Source organism: Otolemur garnettii, unplaced genomic scaffold, assembly GCF_000181295.1.
Source record: "Otolemur garnettii isolate 467f Iridium unplaced genomic scaffold, OtoGar3 scaffold00015, whole genome shotgun sequence".
NCBI lineage: Eukaryota > Metazoa > Chordata > Mammalia > Primates > Galagidae > Otolemur > Otolemur garnettii.
The window spans coordinates 19,904,362-19,915,904 of NW_003852410.1; positions in this window are offsets into that span (position 1 = coordinate 19,904,362).

Here is an 11,543-nt window from a genome sequence, read left to right on the forward strand (position 1 = left end):
ATGTCTATTAAAGACAAATTTTGCTGCAGGTCCCCCCTACCCCCACAAAAAATTTGTGAGGTTCCCCTTTCATCCTGTTACAAGTCCCTGAACTTATCTTGTGACTAAGTGGGGATTTTCTCCTCAGTCTCTGCCACATAAGGGGCAAGTTTGGGGGGAACACCCCAGGTAACTAATATGAAAAAAATATTGGGATTCAGAGGCATGTCAGCCCACTCTTTGTACCAAACATGTCAAGCTCTAGGGAAGTCTTTGTCTTAAAAGGTCCTATCTTAAGTTTAATTCTTAGAGTGAATTTTTTGGGAATCATGGAAACTACCTTCTCTATGCCCTTTCCAGGAAAACTCTAAACCTGGAAAATTACTACCTGGGCTTTCTATGAAGAGGCTTATTAGATTGAGTAGCTTTAGGAATAAGTATACCATTGAGAATTGTTTATTTCATTTGATTTTTATTAAATCATAAACACATAGATCATGTATACATTAATGCATTTATGGGGTATAATGTTCTGATTTTATATATAATTTGGAATGCTTACATCGAACTAGTTAACATATCCTTACCTCATTTACTTAATTATTGTGTTAAGACATTTATACTCTATACTTAATAGATTAGAAATGTACCCTTGCAATATGCACCACAGGTGTAGTCCCACCATTTACCCTCCCTCCATCAAACCTCCCCCCTCCCCTCCCATTCTCCTCCTTTCCCCTCCTTAATCCTGGGCTATAGTTGTGATTTATCTTTCATATGAAAGTGTGAGTAATTGTAAATTGGTTTCACAATAGTAAGGAGTACATTGGATACTTTTCCTTCCATTCTTGAGATACTTTACTAAGGGGGATATGAGAATTCTAATTATTAATAACCAAAAGATGGATCCTTTAAATGAGATTTTTAAAAAATAGATTTTAGAGATCTCTTATTCTATACAATTGCCTTATTTGTATTAATAGAGATATTAGATTAAAATAAAGACATATAAAATTCTAGCCTTAAAAATTCTCTTGACAATATGCTCCATAGGTGTGGTCCTCCTACCAACCCTCCCTCTATGGACCCACCTTCCTCCCTTCCCCTTCTCTTCTTCTTCCCTCCTTCATACTAAGCTATAGTTGTGTTTCATTTATCATATGCTTGTGTGAGTGAAGAGGTGAAGACTATGTTGTTTAGTAGGATGTAAGCACTCCAATTTGTAAGCACTCAATCAACACATTGAATCCCATAATGGCATAAATGTATTTATGATCTATGTACAAATGACTTAATAAAAAAGTTCTCTTGACAAAATTAAAGAGCAAAATAGGACTAAATAAGGGGGAAAAAACCAATACTATATACTGTCTCAGAAAGAACAACAATAAAAGTCACTTTACCTTGTGGCCTAATGGTTCTGTGCTTTCCCCTCATCAGCCTGAGTTTGATTCCAGGGCAGGGAATGAGCCTGTTCTGGTTTGATATTTGTGTAACTTCTGCCATTTATTGATTCTTTCCCCTTCTGTTCACAACTTTTATTTTCCTATATTCTGCCAGGGCACACAGAGCTTTTCAAGATTTGTGTATAAATGGTCAGCTATAAACCTGAGACCCTAGAAAATCCAGTTGGACAAAAAAATATTACTTACACCTCATTTATGGCTATTGAGACTTGCTTTGAGCTGTTCTTGTGGCTTTTCTGGATTTTTTTTTTATTAAATCATAGCTGTGTACATTAATGGAATCGTGGGGTGCAATGTGCTGGTTTTATATACAATTTGAAATGTTTTCATCAAACTGATTAACATATTCTTCACAGCATTTTCTTAGTTTATTGTGTTAAGACATTTATATTCTACACCTAGTAAATTTCACATGTACCCTTATAAGATGCACCATAGGTGTGGTCCCACCAATTACTCTCCCTCCTGAAAACTGTTCTCCACCGATTTGGAGTCGCACTATGTCATTGATTAAGTCTGTTGCTATCTGTGGCATCAAGCATTCACCAGGGGTTAAGAAAAGCATTGAATTTTATTTCCAGCTCTTCATTTATATGACTTCATGGACATAGGAGGCAATCTTACCAACTGGTACTAATATTTTATGTGTTCATGGGAAGAATAGTAGCTTTCCTCCCTGGATTCCAATGAAAAATCTATTAATTTTTGAAAATCATTTTGTATCTCTATCAAAAAATTACTGTTTCTTAACTATAAGACTATATGTTAAAATATTTAAGTTTATTGTTCTTTGTTAAACATATTTTTAAAATGATCCTATGTTTTTCTAGTCTCTTTAAAAATTGCTTCTCTTCAAAGGAACTTTTAAACATTCAGTTAAATGAAAACTCTTTATTTTCTGTTAATTGATTAAAATGTTATACAGGTAGTGTGGACACATTGTCATTTGTAAGCTATCCAAATATTGCATTTGAATTAAAAAAAATTTAAATGTTGAATACATTGAAATTCATTAAGCAAAAAAAGAGCATGGCACTCTACTGAGGGTGACAAACTGAGACTCTGTTTCAAAAAAAAAAAATGAAAAAAAGAAATTCATTACCCTGGCAGAGGATAAACAGATGGCAAGGAAGTGGCTAAGGGTGGAAAGTGAGAGCCAGATTGTAGCTAGGAACCAAATTGCAGCTAGGAACTGTTCCCTGTTCCCTGTGGGAACATACACAGTAAAAAGCTGCTAGTGGCCCAGGCATGGTGGCTCACACCTGTAATCCTAGCATTCTGGGAGGCTGAGGCAGGTGGATCACTTGAGCTCAGGAGTTCAAGACCAACATGAGCAAGAGTGAGACCCTGTCTCTACTAAAAATAGAAAAAGTAGCCTAGCATTATGGTGGGAGCCTGTAGTCCCAGCTACTCAGGAGGCAGAGGCAGGAGGATCACTTGAGCCCAAGAGTTTGAGGTTGCTGTAAGCTCTGATGCCATAAGCATCAGAGGGCAGCAGAGTAAGACTTTGTCTCAAAAAAAAAAAAAGATATAGTAGAATAAACATGTATTGAAATAAAAGTGGAATTATGCCTAAAGATTGAAAAGGAACATTGTATTCCAGGAAATATCAGTAAATTGATAAATTGACATTGATGTTAAAGAATAAAGTTTCTCAACTTCTAGGACAAAGAGAATCTTTGGGTGTCCTGACTGAGCATGTAAATGGGAAAATACAGGGAAGAAGTATTTATATTGGATTGATAGTTCTCCTCAGCCACTTTTTAATACCAAAGATTAAGAAACAAATCTGCAAAATTGTTAGGGGAAGAAAGCATTTCCTAAGAATATCACACACCACTAAATATTCACTTGTATCACAAAAATTGGGAAGAACTTTTTTTTTTTATTGAATGGTAACTATGTACATTAATGCACTTCTGGGGTACATTGTGGGGTTTTCAGTATCCAATGTACACACCCCTATTATGAAACTAATTTATACCTTTTATATGTAAGGAGGGAAGAACTTTGATAGCTAAAGTAGTAAATGGAATAAATTATATTCTATACAAATAATGGAAGAGTATTAAAGTACATTAAAAAACAAGTAGGCATACAAGTAAGGTGTTCATAATATGTATATGCTGCAAAAGAGCAATAACAAAACAATATATATGATCTTTTTAAAATAATTTATCCAAGTAAGAGATCTATACATGTATGTATGCAGACACACACACGCATATAATTGATAATAAGAATATAAACAAAACTAAGTGTGATAGAAAAATAATCTAACTTAATGTTAGCTGTCAACTGGATGCCATTTTACTTTGCACTGGATATTTTGCAATGTCTAAGCAGGAGTTTCCAACTTTTTTTTTTTTGACACACATTGTAAGAATACGAGTTGTCTTGAGCCACATATTAAATACACAAACATAAATGAAAACTGATTAGCAAAAATTAAAATAAAATAAAAAGGGTCCATGCATACTTTTCATGATATCCACACCACAGAGAATGAAAAAAAAAAAATCCTGACAGAATCAACATATGGCTGGTCTATGAGCCCTAGCTAGAGATGTGTTCTATTTGTCAAAACTAGGGAATGCTCTTCAGTCCTAGTAGGTGAGAGACTAAGACACTGCTAAATGTCCTACAATACGAAGATTGCTCTCCACCATAGAGAGTGATTCTGCCCAAATGTCCTCAGTGCCCTGGCTGAGAAACCTTGATTGATTGTATTTACTGATTTACTATAATAAATGTAAGTTACTGGTATAACAAAAATGAAAATCACTCCCAAAAAAGCACCACATAAAGTGAAGCTATTGGAGTTTGCTTATTAGATAAATGTATTAAACTTAAGAAAAATAAATGCACATAAAATCAAGTGAATCTTGAATTAGCTTGCAAATGTTCTGATATAGTAAAAACATAACATAAGTTTTACTGTTCTTTTAATATTTTATTTGGGAGTATAAGTATCAAATTTCGAGAAGAAAATGTGGTATATGCAAACCCAAGTAAATTTTCTTTTAAGCTGGTCTACCTAAATAACATTTTAAAATCTCATTCACTTTACATTTTAGGACATCACATTGCTTCTCAGCATTTTTGACTCAGATCGAGTGTAGTACATTTTAGTGTCTCACAATAAAATGCTTATTTTTTTTTTTTAGATCTTTAATTGGAATAATTAGTTACTGGTTCTAAATGAATGTATATTTCATGGATATACCACCCAATTTTGTTCAAAATACAGAACTTACTTTTTCTATGACGTGGGTTGTAATTATCAATCATGTTTCTCATGTTGAGTCTCTTAAACCTTTGAAGTGCAGGGTCTGAAATTCGAGTATTTTATAAGAGTATGCCATGTTGTGTTCTAGTGATGAACACCCAGCTTATTGATCTGTGCTGAGGCATTTAGTGGGGGTGAAACTTGCTGGGCATTGCACAAGGAGAACAGACCCCTCAGAAACATTACTGGTGAATGTGGCAGAACTTCACCTCCTGAGTGTAAAATAAGTATGTTCAAGGCAATCAACAGTTCTTTGCAAACCAACAGTGTTGGCAGGCACCAAATTCTGCTCAATGTCATCTTCCTACAAGTGTTCCAGTTGCAAACACAGGGGGTGAGTTTCAGGTTCTTCTGAGTCATCTCATCCTTTAAAACCAAACCTCTTCAGGATCACTGTCCCAGGATACACCATTTTAAAATAGGCCTTGGAAAATGTAACTAATTAACTTTAATTCAAAGAAATGTTTATTTAACATCTGCTGTTCCCTGGCAACATGGCAGCTGCAGGGAGAAAAGAGATTAAATACAGACCCTCCACTAAAGAAATGAGTAACCCAGATGTGCTAGGAACTACTCACCAGAACTTAACAGGGTTCTGAGAAGTGATGGAAAATGAAACCCTGAAAAACCTGACAAGAATTTCCAATAGATGATGACCCTGCCAGGTGTGAGGAATTTCGTTTGGGAGCAGATTTAATCATCAAAAAGCTTTTTAAGTGGAACACATTATTCTTAGTAAAGCAACACAAGAATGGAGAAGCAAGAATCCTATGTACTCAATTCTGATATGAGGACAAATAATCACCTACTACATGGTGGGGGTGGGGCCAGGGGAGAGCAGCAAGAGGGAAGGAGGGAGGTGGGTGGGGTCTTGGTATGTGACACACTTTTTGGAGGCAGGACACAATTATGAGAGAGACTTTACCTAACAAATGTAATCAGTGAAACTTGGTTCTTTGTATCCTCAATGAATCCCCAACAATAAAAAAAAAAAAGAAAGAAAAGAAAAGATTTTTCAAGGGTTTAAATTGGCTTAACAGAGAATAATTAAGTTGTAAATTTTTAAAGCCAACTTTCCAAACTTATAGATCTTATTCTATTTATATATCATTCAATTTTGACAAATCACTTTTAAAGGGCTTTTGATTCATGTTTTCAGTGGAAATAAATGTCTTTAAACATTCAAACTGCCTGTATAAATTTAATACATTTATTTTCTTTTTAAGTATTTTCAATTTTATACTAAGCCATTCCAAGCACTTAAGTAATTCTCATAAATTTAGTAAATTTAAACTTTAAAAATGGACTTAAATTTAAGGCATGAAACAATAAAAATCCTCAAAGAAAGCATAGGAAAAACACTGGAAGATATCAGCCTGGAGAAAGACTTCATGAAGAAGACTGCCATGGCAATTGCAACAACAACAAAAATAAACAAATGGGACTTAATGAAACTGAAAGGCTTCTGTACAGCTAAGGAGACAACAACCAAAGCAAATAGACAACCTACACAATGGGAAAGGATATTTGCATATTTTGAATCAGACAAAAGCTTGATAACTAGGATCTATATAGAACTCAAATTAATACACATGAAAAAAGCCAACAATCCCATATATCAATGGGGAAGAGAGATAAATAGAACCTTCTCTAAAGAAGACAGATGAATGGCTAACAAACATATGTAAAAATGCTCATCATCACTAATCATCAGAGAAATACAAATCAAAACCACCCTGAGATACCATCTAACCCCAGCAAGAATGCCCACGTCACAAAATCTCAAATTGCAGATGCTGACATGAATGTGGAAAGAGGGGAACACTTTTACACTGCTGGTGGGATTGCAAACTAATACAACATTTTTGGAAGGAAGTATGAAGAACCCTTAAAGAACTCAAGCTAAACCTCCCATTCGATCCTGCAATCCCATTACTGGGCATCTACCCAGAAGGAAAAAAATCCTTTTATCATAAGGACACTTGCACTGGACTGTTGATTGCAGCTCAATTTACAGTCACCAAAAGGTGGAAACAGCCTAAATGCCCACCAACTCAGGAATGGATTAACAAGCTGTGGTATATGTACACCATAGAATACTATTCAGCCATTAAAAAAAATGGAGACTCTACAGCCTTTGTATTAACCTGGATAGAAGTGGAACACATTATTCTTAGTAAAGTATCACAAGAATGGAGAAGTATGAATCCTATGTACTCAATTTTGATATGAGGACAATTAATGACAATTAATGACATGGTGGGGAGGAGGAAGGGGAGAACAGAGAGAGAAAGAAGGAGGGAGGTGTGGGGGAAAGGAAGAGCAGAGAGAAGGAGGGGGGTGGGGTCTTAGTGTATGCCACACCTTCAGGGGGCAAGACACGATGGTAAGAGGGACTTTACCTAACAAAAGCAATCAGTGTAACCTGGTTTCTTATACCCTCAATGAATCCCCAACAATAAAAAAAAAAAAAGGTCATTCTTTGGCTTGGTGCCCATAGCTCAGTGAGTAGGGTGCTAGCCACATACATGGGAGCTGGCAGGTTGGAGCCCAGCCCAAGCCTGCTAAACAACAATGACAACTGCAACCAAAAAATAGCCGGGCATTGTAGCAGGTGCCTATAGTCCCGGCTACTTGGGAGGCTGAGGCAAGAGAATCATATAAGCCCAAGAGTTTGAGGTTGCAATGAGCTGTGATGCCACAGCATTCTACCGAGGGTGACATAGTGAGACTCTGTCTCAAAAAAAAAAAAAAGCCATTCTTAAATTCTTTGAAATGTACTGATATTGTTTGTATACTTGGTAACATTTCAACTTAATGTCAAGTGCTCAGTCACATGTTAGATTAGAAACCAGATGATGAAAATATTGAACAATGGAGTACCTTAAACATTTCCATACTTTGAATCTTGCTGGACTAGCTGAAGTTGTAGCAGCTAGTCACTATGGCCCAGACACTGACTATGTTCTGATACTATTCTTGTTAGCAGCACAGGTGGGAGTCACTGAGTCCTTTTTATAGATGAAAACAATGACTTTATAACCTAAACACCCTTATAACCTGGTGGCTCTCATAGCCCCATAGTCATACTCAGATCTATTCTTAGAAATGTTGAGTTCTTTTCAGCTTCTTAATTCTATAGGTTTATGTCTTTTGTGAAATTTGGTTAAGTTTTCAACCATTATATCTTCGAGGACTTTTTTGACCCCATTTTCTCCTCTCACTCCGGGAGTTCATTGACACAAATGTTAACTCCTTTGTTATAGTCTCACAATTCTCTGGGGTTCTATTCACTTTATTTTATTTTTTTGCCTGTTTCCTCTGTTGTTCAGATTGGGTAATTTCTACTGTTCTCTCTTCCAGTTCTCATTCTTTCCTCTTTGCTTTCCATTTGCTGTTCAGCTGGTACATATTTTTAAAATTCCGTTTGCTATATTTTTCTGTTCTAAAAGTTCAATTTGATTCTTCTTTGCATTTTCTTTTTCTTAGCACAGATTTCCTTTAAGTGTGTGCATAATTGCTCAATGACAATATTTTTATGGTGGTTGCTTTAAAATACCTGGATAATTCCACCATTTCTTTCATCTTCACGCTGGCATCTATGGATTGTCTTTGTTATTATTATTTAGTGTAAGATCTTCCCAGTTCTTGAACTTAATAGTGGTTTTCAATTGAAACTTGAACATTATTCTGAAACTTTGGATCTTATTTAAACTGTGTTTGAACTGGCTTCCTCTGACACTGCTCCAGACAGGAAGGTAGGTGCTGACTTATTGCTGCCAAGTGGGGTAGATGACCAGCTTCATTACTTGGCCTTTGTGCACACCTGGGGGAGATTCTTTATCACTCCTAAGTAGGGTGAGCATTCTGATATCCCATTGTGCCTTCACTAATGGATCCCTCCCAGCTAGGGAGGATAAGAATGCTTAGGTCCTGCTCCCCTTATGGGCTCCACTAGCACAAGGGAAGTGGGAGATGGCCTCTTTCCCACTGGGTGGTGGTAGGCATCCTGACTCTCCACTGGGCCTTCTTTGACACCATGATAGCAAGCAGTAGGAGGGATGCCTCATTAGTGCTGAGTGGACATTGAAGTCCAGGCTCCCCATGTGATGCCATTTGGAGGTGGGGGATTTCAATACCACCAAGCAGGAATAGAAGTTCCAGCTTCTATTAAGCTTTCTCTAATATCTGGTAGAGGAGTTGGGTGCCTCTTTATAGGTGAGGGAGGGTATACGTCTGGGTTTCCCACTTGGCCTTTGTGGGCTTGGGTAGGGGTGGGGGTCACAGGTTCTTTATCTGGTATTTCATTGAAGTAGAATATTTATGGTATAAAAGTTTCCTGCCTTTACGTTGTTCTTTCCTGGTCTTTGGCTAGAGAGAACAGTCTTTTGTTGAGATTTTCTTTCTCTGTGTCTATGGGCATTTCTGGGATACCAGCTTATTCAGATCCATCTCTGGGATGTATGAGGCAAAAAGAAAACTCAGGGACCACACCACTGTATGGTTGCTTCTCTCCTGAGGTTCCTAGGATGCTTTCTTTTTTCACCTTTCATAATCATCTTATATTTGCTTGATACATAATATTTAGGAATTTTAGTTTAATATTACGAAAAGAATAAAATCATCTATTCCATCTTCCCAGAAGTAAAAGTCTCCCTTCTAACACTTTTGAACTGAGCTCATTTAAGGGGAAGAAAATGACATTGTTCTCTATGATATTTTTGGTGAGTTACCCATTTTTAATCATATTTTAAAACTACAGTTACACTTTTAAAAAAATTTTAATTATAAAAATGTAGAAAAATATTTCACAATTTTACTACTGCTTTTCTCATGTTGGTATTCTTCCTTTAACTGATTTTTCAATGCCAAGGTAGACAGAGCAATGGATAGATTAGTTTTACTATGTGTAGCTTTGTCTCATTTTTCTCTTAACATTATATTATGAAAATTTTTCTAGCAATCATTATCTGTTCTTTTAAAAAAAACTTACTTATTTATATATTTTAAGATGGGGTCTTTTTCTGTCTCCCATGCTAGAGTACAGTGGCATAATCATAGCTCACTGAATGTGGAACTCCTGAGGTCAAGTGATCCTCCTGCATAAGCCTCTTGAGTAGCTTAAACTACAGAAATGCACCACACCACCTGGCTAATTTTTTCTTTCTTCTCTTTATGTAGAGATGGGGGTTCCCTCAAGACCCACTTGAGGCTGGTCTTGAACGCCTGGCCTCAAGTGATCCTCTAGGTTTATTCTCCCAATGTACTTGGATTATAGGTATGAGCCACCATGCCTGACCTCTTCTATAATTATTTTCTGAAAGCAGCAACCCACAAAAAGAAGTGAGATGAAAATCTGGGAAAGAGATCAAGATGGTGGACCAGAAGGACCCTTCAGCTGAGCTCTCCTAGAATGACTGGGGGGAAAGAGAGAACCCAGCATTACCTGGTGCAGTGACCTAATCCAGAGTCATAGCTTAGGGAGCACAGCTAAGAGTTAGTGAGCTAGATATAACATATGATCTTCAGTGGTGGAAATCTGATGAATTAGGCAAGTGATAGCTACCAGCTAGGATCAGCTGCCCCCTCCCCCACCAGAGGTCCAGGATTGGAAGAAGTTTTTCTGGAGTTTTCAATAGTTAAGGGAAGGTGAACACTGAGTGGAAAGCTTGGAAGAGTGGATGGACTCAAACAGTATACAGCAACCAGATTTGAATTCCATTTGGAGTGAATTTGCCATAGGTTTGGTGACTAGCAAGGCAGCCATACTGAGAAGGTCTCTGCGGACAGGGGGTGGCCATTGTGGGAAAGTAGTGAGAAGGTCTTAGCAGGGGCTTAAAGCATGGCCATCTTAGTTCTGCCAGCCAGGATTAGGACTCCACTCTTGAGATAGGCTGAGGGACTCCCACACCCCGTGGGAAATGGAGTCAGGGGGCACTGTGAGACCTGCCCCTAAAGGATTCTTATGAGTTTTAGGATCCCAACCAGGCAGGGTCTAAACGCTGAGGAAACAATCAGGCAATCACCAATGGCAACTAAGTTTGTAATAAGGACCATAGAGATTGCTAGTTGTGCTCTCTGTCTCCTAAAAGAGCCATGACACCACCTGGTACCCTGGCAACATATTGCAACATACTGTCAGCAATAGCAACTACTTCTGTTTGAAACAAAGGAGGCAGTGACAAGGAAAAAGGAGGACAAAGAGGTGAACAAGAAGAAACAACACATGAGGAGGAACCAATAGAAAAATTTGGGCAACATGAGAAACCAAAACAGAGGAACTCCCCAAAGGGACCATGAGGCAGCTACTGCAAAAGACTCTACCTATAAAGAATTCACAGAAGGGGAATTTAAAATAAGGATTATAAAGACAAAGGAATGAACAAGAAAATGGAAAGACAGAACTGATAGTCAGATGAGAGATATATAGAATATAGAAAAGATATGGCTGAGCTTAAGGAAATGAAAGAGACGATCAGGGAATGTAAAGATGCAGTAGAAAATTATCAGAAATAGGTTAGACCATAGAGAAAAAAGAACCTTAGAATTAGAGAATAAAGTTTCTGAGTTAACCCAGGTAGTTACGAGAGCAGAAAAGAAGAGAAAGAATACAGAACAGGCACTTAAAGAACTACAAGACTCCATGAAGCATTCAAACATACGAATAACAAGGATTCCTGAAGGGGAAGATTTTACCCAAAGGAATGGAAGCCCTACCAGAGACTATTATAAATGAAAACTTACCAAGTTTTACTAAAGACCCTGACACATTCCTTTCAGATGGATATTGAACCCCAGGTCATCTCAAC